This window comes from Haematobia irritans, chromosome 2 (genome assembly GCF_050003625.1).
Source record: "Haematobia irritans isolate KBUSLIRL chromosome 2, ASM5000362v1, whole genome shotgun sequence".
Taxonomy (NCBI): Eukaryota; Metazoa; Arthropoda; class Insecta; order Diptera; family Muscidae; genus Haematobia; species Haematobia irritans.
The window spans coordinates 125,875,229-125,892,026 of NC_134398.1; the positions used below are offsets into that span (position 1 = coordinate 125,875,229).

General features: G+C 37.1%; 1 protein-coding gene across 1 annotated transcript in view; it reads right to left on the reverse strand.

Moving 5' to 3' along the window:
* The window catches only part of rho-6 (serine protease rhomboid 6), a 63,143-nt gene that overhangs the window by 14,180 nt on the left and 32,165 nt on the right, over positions 1-16,798 (reverse strand). The gene's annotated exons all lie outside the window — the stretch shown is intronic.

A 16,798-nucleotide genomic window follows, 5' to 3' on the forward strand; every position in this document is an offset into this window, starting at 1 on the left:
GGGATTAAAGTTAAATTAAAACTAAATTTAATTAAATTTAAAACAAGTACGGAAAGTCTAAAGTCGGGCGGGGCCGACTATATTATACCCTGCACCACTTTGTAGATCTAAATTTACGATACCATATCACATCCGTCAAATGTGTTGGGGGTCCCAAATACATACATTTAAATATCACTCGATCTGGACAGAATTTGATAGACAAAATCTATAGACTTAAAATTTAAGTCGGCTAATGCACTAGGTTGGAACACAATGTTAGTAAAAAAAATATGGGAAACATTTAAATCTGAAGCAATTTTAAGGAAACTTCGCAAAAGTTTATTTATGATTTATCGCTCGATATACATGTATTAGAAGTTTAGGAAAATTAGAGTCATTTTTACAACTTTTCGACTAAGCAGTGGCATTTTACAAGGAAAATGTTGGTATTTTGACCATTTTTGTCGAAATCAGAAAAACATATATATTGGAGCTATATCTAAATCTGAACCGATTTCAACCAAATTTGGCACGCATAGCTACAATACTAATCCTACTCCCTGTGCAAAATTTCAATTAAATCGGAGTTAAAAATTGGACTCTGTGGTCATATGAGAGTAAATCGGGCGAAAGCTATTTACCGATTTCAATCAAATTTGTCACGCATAGCTACAATGCTAATTCTACTCCCTGTGCAAAATTTCAACTAAATCGGAGCAAAAAATTGGCCTCTGTGGTCATATGAGTGTAAATCGGCCGAAAGCTATATATTGGAGCTATATCTAAATCTGAACCGATTTCAACCAAATTTGGCACGCATAGCTACAATGCTAATTCTACTCCCTGTGCAAAATTTCAACTAAATCGGAGCAAAAAATTGGCCTCTGTGATCATATGAGTGTAAATCTGAGCATGTCCGTCCGTCTGTTAAAATCACGCTAACTTCCGAACTTGGCACAAGTAGTTGTTATTGATGTAGGTCGGATGGTATTGCAAATGGGCCATATCGGTCCACTTTTACGTATAGCCCCCATATAAGCGGACCCCCAAATTTGGCTTGCAGACTCTCTAAGAGAAGGAAATTTCATCCGATCCGGCTGAAATTTGGTACATGGTGTTAGTATATGGTCTCTAACAACCATGCAAAAATTGGTCCACATCGGTCTATAATTATATCTAGCCCCCATATAAACCGATCCCCCGATTTGGTTTTCGGAGCTTCTAAGAGAAGCAAATTTCATCCGATCCGGCTGAAATTTGGTACATGGTGTAAGTATATGGTCTCTAATGACCATTCAAAAATTGGTTCACATCGATCAATAATTATATATAGCCCCTCTATAAACCGATCCCCCGATTTGGCTTTCGGATCCTCTAAGAGAAGCAAATTTCATCCGATCCGGCTGAAATGTGGTACATGGTGTTAGTGTATGGTCTCTAATGACCATGCAAAAATTGGTCCACATCGGTCGATAATTATATATAGCCCCCATATAAACCGATCTCTAGATTTGGCTTGGGGAGCCTCTAAGAGAAGCAAATTTCATCTGATCCGGCTGAAATTTGGTACATGGTGTAAGTATATGGTCTCTAATGACCATGCAAAAATTGGTCCACATCGGTTCATAATTGTCTATTGCCCCCATATAAACCTCCGGAGCCTCTTGGAAAACCAAAATTCATCTGATTCAGTTGATATTTGGTACGTGGTGTTAATATATGGCCTCAAACACCCATGCAAAAATTGGTCGAAATCGGCCCATAATTATATATAGCCCCCATATAAACCGATCCCCAGATTTGACCTCCGGAGCCTCTTGGAAGAGCAAAATTCATCCGATTCGGTTGAAATTTGGTACCTGATGTTAGAATATGGTATCCAACAACCATGCAGGAATTGGTTCATATCAGTCTATAATTATTGTTACGAATTTGATAATTATAGATATAAGTTTATTTAAATTAGTTTCCGTTAATTTAAAATTTCAAATTGTAACGATAAAACTTCGCTATCACTTGTTGGAATCATCTATTCATTTTCTAGTATTTTCCTGAATTTCTTTTATGTTCTTTTGTTTGCTTACCGAAATGTTAGTTCTTACTCTCTCATAGAATAGCAACCCCTTTGCTTTGTTATTCTGCATTCTCATTTCATCTCATTGTCTACTGACATTGTTGTTGTAGTAATGCGAGCATATATCTATGTGAGTGTGTATGTGTTTGGCAGCCACCAGACGAATAACTTAATGGTCGTAGATCCTTCTAGCATTATCTAAGAATGTTCTGGCGTTGCCAGAATATTGTGGTGCTACCAGAATTTTCTCGTATTGCCACACCGTCATATATAAAAGCGCTCGCATGCTGCTAACGAGTCAGTCTTAATTAAAGCGTCAAACGAATATCTTCAGTGTGAACGAATTGTAAAGTGTGAAGTCATAGTAAATAAATTGTAGATTGTGGTTATTTAAAAGAACTGTGTTTTAATTGTCGGGTAATTAAAAACGCCTAAATATAAAAACGTAACAATTGGTGTCGGAAGTGAAATAACGAAAAAAAAATCTACAATGAAGTTTAATGAGCTTCGTGTGGAAGACTTAAAAAAGGAATTGAGCAAACTGGACCTGCCGACAACAGGCAATAAGGCCCAGCTTCAAAAGCGTCTACTGGAAGAGTTTGAACGGCGTATTATGGACATTGCGACGCATGAGTTTGATTATAAGGAGGACATTGACGAATCAATACTCGTCAATACCAGCAGTGTAGAAAATCCATCTGTGGCTTCAAGTGTTGTGGATTACACCTCAATGCTCAATGTTTTAAGCAAAATGATGGAAGAAAACTCTAGAAAAATCATGGATGAGAATTCTAGAAAAATGGAAGAAAATTCTAGAAAAATGGAAGAAAATTCTAGAAAAATGGAAGAAAATTCTAGAAAAATGGAAGAAAATTCTAGAAAATTGCTGAAAGAAAATGCCCTACAAATGGAAGCAAATTCTAGAAAAATGGAAGAAAATTCTAGAAAATTGGAAGAAAAATTCGACGAAAATTCTAGAATGGTCAACGAAAAATTACAACAAATTTCTGAAGGCATGGAGAAACGTGTGGACCATATAGAAAATCAAATTGTGGAATTGGATAAGAAATTTGTGGTTCACGATGAAAAATTTCTACACCTTGAGAAAAAAATGTCAGAGCTGGAAATTAAAGGTGGTCCAGTGCGCGTCATCGAGGGCTCAAAAATCAAAACTCCTGTTTTCGATGGCTCAACGTCATTTGATGTCTTCAAATTCCAATTCGAAATGGTTGCTTGTAGAAATTTGTGGAATGACGATGATAAAGCAATTGAACTTCTATTGGCATTAAAGGGCAATGCTGCTGATGTGATACAAAGCATTCCCGCTGCTTCTAGAAATAACTATAATGAAGTAATAGCGGCACTTCAACGCAAGTATGGTGGAGAGCACAAGCAGGACATCTTCAGAATGGAATTGAGAGGAAGAATCCAGAAATCGAATGAAACCCTACAAGATTTCGCAACAGAAGTTGAGCGGCTAGTGCTTTTGACATACCCAGGTGAGAGTCATCCTCTTGTGGACCGCATCAAGATTGAAACCTTCGTCAATGGAATTCGAGACCCAGATATAAAATGTGCAACATATGCGTCACAAAAGGCTACATTCGCTGAAACAGTAACATTCGCACTTGCACAGGAGACTGCGAGATTGCTAGCGCGGCCTCAAATTCACAAGGTACGTAAAGTAGAGACAGAGTGTGATGAATCAAAGTCCGTTATTGAGTCGATGAAAGAGGCCATGAAGCAGGCAATGCAAGAAATAAAGCAAGAGGCAAATAAATCCCGGATCAAATGCTATAACTGTGATAAGCCGGGACATCTAGCTCGAGAATGCAAAGCACGACGCAAACGGTCAAGGTCCACATCACCATCTCCATTAAACAATAGCCATAAGAAGGTGACCCCACAGTCAAGTGAGTCGCCTTTAAACTAAATCGAGCTAGTTCAGCGGGGCAAGAGCTGGCTCCCACAGACGATGGCCCCACCATCTCCATAGCAATAGTTCAACAGAAAAATAACAATTTAACTATTGCGGGTGTTATTAATGGCGACAAGCGTACTTTGACGTTGGATACTGGTGCATCAAAGTCTATCATTAGATCTGATTTAGTAAAAGGAAAAGTTACACCACTGATTGGAGTCAAGCTACGCACGGCTACAGGGGAACCCGCAACCGTATATGGAAAGGTCGCCGTAAAATTAACTATTGCTAACAAATCCGTTACTTATGATTTCATTGTGGCCGATATAGTAGACGAAGTTATAATTGGAGCGGATTTCATGATTGCTTTTGGCCTCAATCTGGATATGAAGCGTCGTGTAATGACATGGTGCGATGCCGAAATAACGGTAAACGTGGGATACGACGAGAATACACCTGTCAGACGTTTGACAACGAGCCAGTCGGAGTCTATACCACCGAATGCCGAAACAATTATATGGGTTTCTATGAATGGAGATTGTGAAGTCGGCCAATTGTGGGTTGTTGAACCAGCAGAAAACAAAAGCAACAACATCTTGATAGCAAATGCCCTGGTAACAACGAACGAAGAGAGACTAATACCAGTTCGTGTCTTGAACTTGTCTGACAATCATGAGCAAATTGTAAAATTTTCTGACATTGGCAAATGTACACCAGCCGAGGCAATAGTCAATTTGGAAGGCAACTCATCAAAGACATATGGAGCAGTGAGAAAACATCTAGAAGGGAATTTCGAGGCTTGGACACGTCATCTATCGCCGTCAGAGAGAAATAAAGCCAAGCAATTGTTGTGGAAAAACGCCTCTGCTTTTGCTTCTGAAAAGGGAAATCAAGGAAGAACATCTGTAGTGAAACATGAAATTAAAACCGCAGAAGAAAGGCCCATAAAACAGGCACCACGAACTGTTCCCCTGGCAAAAAGAGACGAAGTTCAAAAGCTCATAAAGGAAATGGCGGAGAGTGGAGTGATCGAGCCATCATCAAGTCCTTGGTGTTCCCCAGTTGTGCTGGTCAAAAAGAAAGATGGAAGTACCCGATTCTGCGTGGACTACAGAAAACTGAATGATGTCACCAAAAAGGACAGTTATCCGCTTCCACGCATTGATGACGCGTTGGACACACTAGCCGGAACAACATGGTTTTCTACGCTTGATTTGCAGAGTGGATATTGGCAAGTAGAGATCGCCGAGAAAGACAAGGAAAAGACGGCTTTTGGCGTTAATGGCGGTCTCTGGAAATTCAATGTAATGCCGTTCGGGCTCTGCAACGCTCCGGCTACCTTCGAAAGATTGATGGAGCGGGTACTGAAGGGGTTGCACTGGAAGTCGTGCTTGATATACTTGGACGACATCATAGTGATGGGCAAAACATTTGACGAGCACCTTAAGAACTTGAAAGACGTTATCCAGCAATTGTCAGCCGCTGGTCTACGCCTTAACGCAAAGAAATGCTCCCTTTTCCAGCGGGAAGTTAAATACCTGGGTCATCATGTGACTGCAGAGGGCATATCCACCGATGAAGACAAAATCCAAGCTGTCAGAGATTGGCCACGACCCCGAAATCTCCACGAATTAAGAAGTTTCCTTGGGTTATGTACATATTACCGACGATTCGTCCCAAACTTCGCCAGCATCGCCGCTAGTCTCCATAAATTGACGCAAAAAGGTCAGAAGTTCCAGTGGAGCGACGAACAGGAGGATTCATTCCAACATTTAAAAGAACTTTTATGTTCAGCTCCTGTTCTAGCGTATCCTATTCCGGGCGAAAAATTTGTTTTGGATACAGATGCTAGCGCGCATGGTATTGGAGGTGTGCTATCCCAACAGATAGACGGCAAGGAGAAGGTCATCGGATATTTCAGCCGAACGTTGTCCAAGCCCGAAAAGAACTACTGTGTAACGCGACGAGAGCTGCTAGCCGTCATAGAGGGTGTAAAACATTATCATAAATATTTGTATGGACAACACTTCTTGCTCAGGACTGATCACTCAGCTCTACGATGGTTGCTCCAATTCAAGAATCCGGAAGCTCAACTGGCACGTTGGATCGAGAGGCTCCAAAGCTATGATTTCAGTATCGAGCATAGAAAAGGTGGAAAACACGGTAACGCTGACGCTTTGTCACGTCGACCTTGCAGAATAGAATGCAAGCACTGCTCGAAAGCTGAACATAAGGAGGAGATTGTTGATATTCGGCTGTTACACATCGAATCTGGAGTGGACTGGCCAACAGAACAGCGTAAAGATCCCATTTTGAACAAAATTATTTCGGCAAAGGAAGAGAACAAGAAGCCCAGTAAGAAAGACATAGCAGCCGAAAGTCCACTTATGAAATCATACTGGGCTCAATGGGATAGTTTAGTTCTAGTCAATGGATCCCTGCAACGTAAATGGGAAAGCGAAGATGGCAAGAGCAGCCGAAATTTGATCATCGTTCCAGATTCCAAAATAAGAGACGTTTTGGCGGAGTTCCATAATGGTCCCAGTGGAGGTCATCTGGGAATAACCAAAACCGCCGAGAAAGTGAAGCAACGATTCTACTGGGTTGGATGCCAGAAATCAATTGCTGAATGGGTAGCCAATTGCGAGAAGTGCATGAAGGCGAAAGGTCCAACAAGGAAAAGTCGAGGTCCTATGCTAGAGTATAGACCAGGAGCCCCGTTTGAAAGAATAGCAATGGACGTGGCAGGCCCTTTCCCAGTAAGTGATTCTGGAAACCGTTATGTCCTTGTGGTCATGGACTACTTCAGCAAATGGCCGGAGGTGTATGCAATTCCAAACCAAGAGGCAAAAACGATTGTGGATGTGGTCAACAAAAACTGGATATGTCGCTACGGTGTGCCGTCCGAGATTCACTCAGACCAGGGAAGAAATTTTGAATCGGCCATATTCAAAGAGATGTGTGAATCCCTTGGTATCAAGAAAACGAGGACTACGCCATTACATCCACAATCCGATGGCATGGTAGAAAGGTTTAATCGCACTCTGGAGGAACATCTTCGAAAAGTAGTGGACAACGGCCAGAGGGACTGGGACGAGCATATACCAAAGTTTTTGCTGTCGTATAGATCTGCCATTCATGATTCCACCTCTCGAACACCGGCCAATGTTCTATTCGGAACTGAGTTGAAGTTGCCTGGAGATCTGATATTCGGCGCTAAACCTAATGAGCTCGCCATGGAAGAAAACAGAAACGACATCCCAAACACTTTCGGTGAAGTTCACGAATCAGTGCGCAACAAAATAAAAATGGTCAGCAACAGAATGAAGGCGAGATACGATCGTGCTGTAAATACTGAGGGCTTCCAAGAAGAAGAATTGGTTCTGCTATTTAACCCGCAACGAAAGAAAGGATTGTGTCCTAAACTGCAAACACAGTGGGAAGGCCCATACAAAGTCATCAAGAAGATCAATGATGTTGTATACCGGATTCAGAAGGACGACAGCCCTAGATCAAAGATGAAAGTTGTACATCTGGAACGATTGGCTCCTTACGGAACAGGTTCTGTGCCTGTTCGGGACGAACAGGCTTAAGCGGGAGGCAGTGTTACGAATTTGATAATTATAGATATAAGTTTATTTAAATTAGTTTCCGTTAATTTAAAATTTCAAATTGTAACGATAAAACTTCGCTATCACTTGTTGGAATCATCTATTCATTTTCTAGTATTTTCCTGAATTTCTTTTATGTTCTTTTGTTTGCTTACCGAAATGTTAGTTCTTACTCTCTCATAGAATAGCAACCCCTTTGCTTTGTTATTCTGCATTCTCATTTCATCTCATTGTCTACTGACATTGTTGTTGTAGTAATGCGAGCATATATCTATGTGAGTGTGTATGTGTTTGGCAGCCACCAGACGAATAACTTAATGGTCGTAGATCCTTCTAGCATTATCTAAGAATGTTCTGGCGTTGCCAGAATATTGTGGTGCTACCAGAATTTTCTCGTATTGCCACACCGTCATATATAAAAGCGCTCGCATGCTGCTAACGAGTCAGTCTTAATTAAAGCGTCAAACGAATATCTTCAGTGTGAACGAATTGTAAAGTGTGAAGTCATAGTAAATAAATTGTAGATTGTGGTTATTTAAAAGAACTGTGTTTTAATTGTCGGGTAATTAAAAACGCCTAAATATAAAAACGTAACATTATATATAACCCGATCCTCATATTTGACCTCCGGTGCCTTTTGAGAAGTATATGATATTTAACAACCACGCCAAGTGGTCCATATCAGTCCATAATCATATATAGCCCCCATATAAACCGATCCCGAGATTTGGTTTTGGAGCCTCTTGGAGGAGCAAATTTCATCTCAGTCAGTTGAAATTTGGTACATTGTGCTAGTATATGGCCGAAACCATCAAGCCTAACTAGGTCCATATCGGTCTATAGTTATGTATAGCCCTCAGACAAATCGATCCCCAATCACACACAAATTGGTCCATATCAAGTTCATAATTGTATTAACCCCCATATAAGCGACCCCCATATTTCAATTCTGCGCAAAAGTCCATATCGATTCGTAATTATTTGTAGACTTACCTACACATACCTTTTCTGTCTAATATATACCACGTATGGACTAACTCACAATTTAGAAAACGATTTAAGATACCACAACCTAAGTAATTCGATTGTGGATGATAGTCTTTCGTAGAAGTTTCTACGCTATCCATGGTGGATAGTACATAAGATTCGGCCTGGCCGAACTTACGGCCATATATACTTGTTTTTTTTTTTAATGTTGCTCATTCTCGGTTGGAAAATGTCATGAGTCTCGTGAAGTTGTCGTGAGTCACGTGAATTGTCGTGAATCGTGCGTGAGTGTGAGTCTTCAAAAGTAGTTCGTGAGTACTGGTTTTCATTTCCTGAATGTGCGTGAGCGGCTACCACACGTATCGTGCGTGGGCGTGCTTGAATAAAAATTTTGCTTTGTGAATGTGAGTGAGTGAGTGAAATTTCAATCACACCTCTAATTTCGCCTCCTTCTGGCTGTTGTATCTTTATAGCAAAATCATAAGTCTAAAGACAAAATCTTTGAAACCGGACATGCTTGTTTTTGCAGTGCATATTTTATAAGTTGGTATTTCTTTTGGTAAATTTGCATAAACGACACGCAAGACACATTTGGTCACTATAAAATAGGAAAAATTAAAATACATGCATTGATTAATTGAAATGCAGGGTAAATTTTGTGAAAGATTCGGAACACCAAATTCCAAATTCCGGGACAAGTCGGGCGAATCTCGGCCATCCGGCAATTTTATGTCTTCTGGTACAATGTTGCTGAAACACCCTGCAAATACCACACTATTTGGGTTGGCAAACGAACATAAATGTGCTACACTGATATAAAATCTAAACAAAATGGATTTGTAAACAAAGCAATGATTTTTATTTTCAACTACGCTGTTATTTAGGTCGGAGTATAAATGTGCCTACAACAGCTTTTTCAATATGCAGCAATACGCGCCGTAGACTACACCCAGAAAAAAGTGCCTTCTAAACTAAAGGAAAAAATGTTCATCAATTTAGTTCAGCCATTTTATTTTCATTAAGGTAAATTTTTGTGTGAAATAATAAAATTTATTTGTTTCAGTAACAAAATCCTAAACTGAAAGCAGTTGGGAATAGATCATTAACTAGAATAAGGCACGGAATTTTACTAATACTGTTTTCTTCGCTGGGTATAAGAATTTACTGCTGAACAAGAAAATTTTATTCACTGATAACAAAGCATTCGTAAAAATAAACAAAAACCGAACTAAAACAAAGCTTCCCCAAATTTAGTAAGATTTCTTATAAAATGATATGACTGCCTTCTATTATTATAAAAAGCTTATCATACATACGAATAACACTTGGCATAGAAAAATATTTTAGTGCATTCGTACTAAGAAGTATTCAATCCTTTCAAAACTTGAGGAAACACACTTGTTAGAATATAGGAAATTTTCTTTTATCTACCTGTAATCGATACCTGTCATCGATGTAATCGATATGTTTTCGCGTGGGTTGTTTTTTAGTTGGAATCGCGTTGTTATGGTATACGGAGAGATTGTTAAAAAAATAATATAATAAAAAACAAATAAATTATATAAAATATTTGTTATTTTAAACTAGAAAAATTTTCGGTTTTTGAAAATTGGTTTATAAAAAAAAGAAAACACCAGCAGAATAGCAACCCCTTCATTCGACTTCATTTTGGAATCTTCAATTATCAGGTAATATTCAGTCACGCTAACCTTTTGTGAAAAAATTGGTTTAGGATTTTTTTGTTTACATTTGTAGGTATTGAAATTGTAAAAGGTAGACAAAATTGCAAGGTTTACCACAAATATGTAAGATTTTTCCAATTGAATAAAAAACATTCAATAAACTCATTCCATATATGAATTCCATTCAGTTAATTTTTTTCATTCTGTAGTATAGTGGTACATAAATATAGGAAAATGTTAACTAATATATGGAATGCATTCTACCTAATTTCTACGAAAATCATATCGTTCAAAAAAATAAAAATGTCTTTGGCGCTATACGAAGTTCAACTTTCTTCACAATGAGTTCATTTTAACTAAAAGAAGGGATCACTTTTTTCAGGGTGTAGCTACAGAGCAAAATGGGTTACATCAATCGAACGTGAACACTTTGAGTAGGCCATACTAGATTTTTTCAATCGTACAAAAAAATTCGTTTCATGGGGGAAGTGTTTAACATATTAGAATAATGGTGGACCTAGAAAATCATAAGGCTGCTAATATTTTTGGAACAATCAATATGGTTCAACAGACGAGTATAATTGGGTGGGTTCGACGGTAGAAACTGGAACTGCCTTTATGTAGTAAATATGTTAGGAACTTACAGTTGATATAGTGTCACACTGGCCAAGTGATGTCGGCAAAATAAAATAGCCTAAGCTAATCAGCAACTCCCATTACGCCGAACAATTTCACAAGCCACCTATTCGAAAGGATACACTAAAGAAAAATATTGTCGTGAGGCCAAAGATTTCTTGTCCTAAAAATACGAATGCGAATTTTCTTAGCATACAAGAAGACGAATTTCTCTGATATAAAATTTTTTGTCCAAAAGACGATATACTTTTCAATGAAGTCGTTTTGTCCTGATAGTTAAGTGAATCGACTTAAACTTGGGTATCCTAACAGGAAAGAAAATTTCGTTTTACTAAAGACAACTTGGCTTTAATACTTCTGAAGAAATCTTCAAAATTTATGAAATCGCCTTTAACTTTATTGACATTTTGTATTTTGGCTTCAAAGCTAAAAAGCGTTTAAAAATGGGAGATGTTTTTCAACACTTCATTTTAAAGACATTTTATTGAAACATAGTAATTTCCACTTGTAGAGAAAGAAAAATGCTAGAAAAACGAACGAAATGAAATTCGTTTCCTAGAGTCAAGTACGTAAAACTCACATTTAAAAGAAAACTGTGTGTTCACACTAGGGATGTCAGATTTTGAAGAGGCAAAAAGAGCACATTCAGCTTATAAAAAGAGCACATACGAAAAACATAGAGCACACTTTTTCAAATAAAAGAAAAACATGTAATTCCAATTTATTGTAATATAATTCATTTAAACATAACAAAAAGGTTCATACCATAAACATAAATAACCCACTTTTAACTCAAGCTTATTTTCTTACAATACTTTGCAAGTCATTTTTTGGTGTTTTCGTGAAAAACATTATTGAAGAAGTTTGTTTACATTTAGAACAGAGTACAAAGTGAAGAAGCAACATCGGCGTGCTCTTTTACGACTCTGATATATAAAGTAAAACACTATTTAACCCTTCGGTGCGTGATGAGGTCCCACTGGACCTTTTTGATTTTTATTCATACATAACTTTATCTTGTATATAATTTGCAGCGTGATTGCTTATGACTTCTTGTATTACAGTGTTCTAAATTGAAACCCAATGGGACCTACTACTAATTACTTTAGTGGTTTTATGCAGCGTAAAGATATTGCGATTTTTGTATTTGGAACAATTAATAACACTAACATCCTTTCAGAAAATACCGTTATTATATATATATATATATATATATATATATATATATATATATATATATATATATATATATATATATATATATATATATATATATATATATATATATATATATATATATATATATATATATATATATATATATATATATATATATATATATATATATATATATTCCAGACCCATCGGCTCCTGGAAGCAACCACAATGCACATAATACTGCGAACCAAACGAACGCCACTAAAAGAATCGTATTGTTTTCCCTTCAAAAATTCAGTTTGTACAGAACATTCAACTACCAAAGCAATATACTGTTGCTTGGTACGTGTACGTATAGGTACCACGCCTGTGACAAACATCAGGGCCTCTAGAATACTTATAAAAAATTTAAAGATTATCTGTATTCTATTAATAATTAAAGAAAACTATATTTACAAACAAATATCTATATATGCATTTTGTGCGTCATAGAAGACTCCACCTACAATAAATATTCGAAAAATATCGTAGTGATAACTTCTCTACCATCCTTTTTTATTGTAGGGGACCTCATCACGCTGGTATCGCTTCCGGTGTTATCACATACCCAAGGCTTAATTAGAAAACAACGGCTAGGAAAATCTCTTAGTGTGACATTTATGTATTTTCAGTTTACTTTTACCATTTATTGAATCGATTTGGATTAATATTTGTTGTGATGCATAAAAAGAGCACTTAACTAAAAATAGTTACGTGCTCTTTTGGCCTGTTTTGTTTTAAGAACACATTTTGTATAAAAGGGCACATGTGCTCTTTAAAAGAGCACGTCGGGCATCCCTAGTTCACACACAGCATCCATATGAACTATGTAATTATCTCAGATATAATTACAAAGTTATCAACACCATAATAAAATTCCATTGGTACTGCCAAATAATTCTCATTTTTTATACCCTGCTCCACACTGTGGAACAGGGTATTATAAGTTAGTGCATATGTTTGCAACACCCAGAAGGAGACGAGATAGACACATGGTGTCTTTGGCAAAAATGCTCAGGGTGGGCTCCTGAGTCGATATAGCCATGTCCGTCTGTCCGTGAACACATTTTAGTAATCAAAGTCTAGGTCGCAGTTTTAGACTAATCGACTTCAAATTTGGCACAAGTATGTGTTTTGGCTCAGAATAGATACCTATTGATTTTGGAAGAAATCGGTTCAGATTTAGATATAGCTCCCATATATATATTTCGCCCGATATGCACTTATATGGCCCCAGAAGCCAGAGTTTTAGCCCGATTTAGTTGAAATTTCGCACTAGGAGTACAATTAGTATTGTAGTCAAATGTGCCAAATTTGGTTGAAATCGGTTCAGATTTAGATATAGCTCCCATATATATCTTTCGCCCGATATGCACTTATATGGACCCAGAAGCCAGAGTTTTATCCCAATTAGCTTGCAATTTTGCACAAGGAGTACAATTGGTAGTATAGTCATGTGTGCCAAATTTGATTGAAATCGGTTCAGATTTAGATATAGCTCCCATATATAGCTTTCGCCCGATTTACACTCATATGACCAATTTTTTGCTCCGATTTAGTTGAAATTTTGCACAGGGAGTAGAATTAGCATTGTAGCTATGCGTGCCAAATTTGGTTGAAATCGGTTCAGATTTAGATATAGCTCCCATATATAGCTTTCGCCCAATTTACACTCATATGGCCACAGAGGCCAATTTTTTGCTCTGATTTAGTTGAAATTTTGCACAGGGAGTATAATTAGCATTGTAGCTATGCGTGACAAATTTGGTTGAAATCAGTTCAGATTTAGATATAGCTCCAATATATAGCTTTCGGCCGATTTACACTCATATGATCACAGAGGCCAATTTTTTGCTCCGATTTAGTTGAAATTTTGCACAGGGAGTAGAATTAGCATTGTAGCTATGCGTGCCAAATTTGGTTGAAATCGGTTCAGATTTAGATATAGCTCCAATATATAGCTTTCGGCCGATTTACACTCATATGACCACAGAGGCCAATTTTTTGCTCCGATTTAGTTGAAATTTTGCACAGGGAGTAGAATTAGCATTGTAGCTATGCGTGACAAATTTGATTGAAATCGGTAAATAGCTTTCGCCCGATTTACTCTCATATGACCACAGAGTCCAATTTTTAACTCCGATTTAATTGAAATTTTGCACAGGGAGTAGGATTAGTATTGTAGCTATGCGTGCCAAATTTGGTTGAAATCGGTTCAGATTTAGATATAGCTCCAATATATATGTTTTTCTGATTTTGACCATTTTTGGCCTCTGTGTATATCTAAATCTGAACCGATTTCAATCAAATTTGGCACACATGACTATACTACCAATTGTACTCCTTGTGCAAAATTTCAACCAAATTGGGGTAAAACTCTGGCTTCTTTGACCATTTTTGTCGAAATCAGAAAAACATATATATTGGAGCTATATCTAAATCTGAACCGATTTCAACCAAATTTGGCACGCATAGCTACAATACTAATCCTACTCCCTGTGCAAAATTTCAATTAAATCGGAGTTAAAAATTGGACTCTGTGGTCATATGAGAGGAAATCGGGCGAAAGCTATTTACCGATTTCAATCAAATTTGTCACGCATAGCTACAATGCTAATTCTACTCCCTGTGCAAAATTTCAACTAAATCGGAGCAAAAAATTGGCCTCTGTGGTCATATGAGTGTAAATCGGCCGAAAGCTATATATTGGAGCTATATCTAAATCTGAACCGATTTCAACCAAATTTGGCACGCATAGCTACAATGCTAATTCTACTCCCTGTGCAAAATTTCAACTAAATCGGAGCAAAAAATTGGTCATATGAGTGTAAATCGGGCGAAAGCTATATATGGGAGCTATATCTAAATATGAACCGATTTCAATCAAATTTGGCACACATGACTATACTACCAATTGTACTCCTTGTGCAAAATTGCAAGCTAATTGGGATAAAACTCTGGCTTCTGGGTCCATATAAGTGCATATCGGGCGAAAGATATATATGGGAGCTATATCTAAATCTGAACCGATTTCAACCAAATTTGGCACGCATAGCTACAATGCTAATTCTACTCCCTGTGCAAAATTTCAACTAAATCGGAGCAAAAAATTGGTCATATGAGTGTAAATCGGGCGAAAGCTATATATGGGAGCTATATCTAAATCTGAACCGATTTCAATCAAATTTGGCACACATGACTATACTACCAATTGTACTCCTTGTGCAAAATTTCAACCAAATTGGGGTAAAACTCTGGCTTCTGGGACCGTATTAGTCCATATCGGGCGAAAGATATATATGGGAGCTATATCTAAATCTGAACCGATTTCAATAAAATTTGGCACATTTGACTACAATACTAATTGTACTCCTAGTGCGAAATTTCAACTAAATCGGGCTAAAACTCTGGCTTCTGGGGCCATATAAGTGCATATCGGGCGAAATATATATATGGGAGCTATATCTAAATCTGAACCGATTTCTTCCAAAATCAATAGGTATCTATTCTGAGCCAAAACACATACTTGTGCCAAATTTGAAGTCGATTAGTCTAAAACTGCGACCTAGACTTTGATTACTAAAATGTGTTCACGGACAGACGGACAGACGGACATGGCTATATCGACTCAGGAGCCCACCCTGAGCATTTTTGCCAAAGACACCATGTGTCTATCTCGTCTCCTTCTGGGTGTTGCAAACATATGCACTAACTTATAATACCCTGTTCCACAGTGTGGAGCAGGGTATAAAAAATGAGAATTATTTGGCAGTACCAATGGAATTTTATTATGGTGTTGATAACTTTGTAATTATATCTGAGATAATTACATAGTTCATATGGATGCTGTGTGTGAACTAGGGATGCCCGACGTGCTCTTTTAAAGAGCACATGTGCCCTTTTATACAAAATGTGCTCTTAAAACAAAACAGGCCAAAAGAGCACGTAACTATTTTTAGTTAAGTGCTCTTTTTATGCATCACAACAAATATTAATCCAAATCGATTCAATAAATGGTAAAAGTAAACTGAAAATACATAAATGTCACACTAAGAGATTTTCCTAGCCGTTGTTTTCTAATTAAGCCTTGGGTATGTGATAACACCGGAAGCGATACCAGCGTGATGAGGTCCCCTACAATAAAAAAGGATGGTAGAGAAGTTATCACTACGATATTTTTCGAATATTTATTGTAGGTGGAGTCTTCTATGACGCACAAAATGCATATATAGATATTTGTTTGTAAATATAGTTTTCTTTAATTATTAATAGAATACAGATAATCTTTAAATTTTTCATAAGTATTCTAGAGGCCCTGATGTTTGTCACAGGCGTGGTACCTATACGTATACGTACCAAGCAACAGTATATTGTTTTGGTAGTTGAATGTTCTGTACAAACTGAATTTTTGAAGGAAAACAATACGATTCTTTTAGTGGCGTTCGTTTGGTTCGCAGTATTATGTGCATTGTGGTTGCTTCCAGGAGCCGATGGGTCTGGAATATATATATATATATATATATATATATATATATATATATATATATATATATATATATATATATATATATATATATATATATATATATATATATATATATATATATATATATATATATATATATATATATATATATATATATATATATATATATATATATATATATATATAATAACGGTATTTTCTGAAAGGATGTTAGTGTTATTA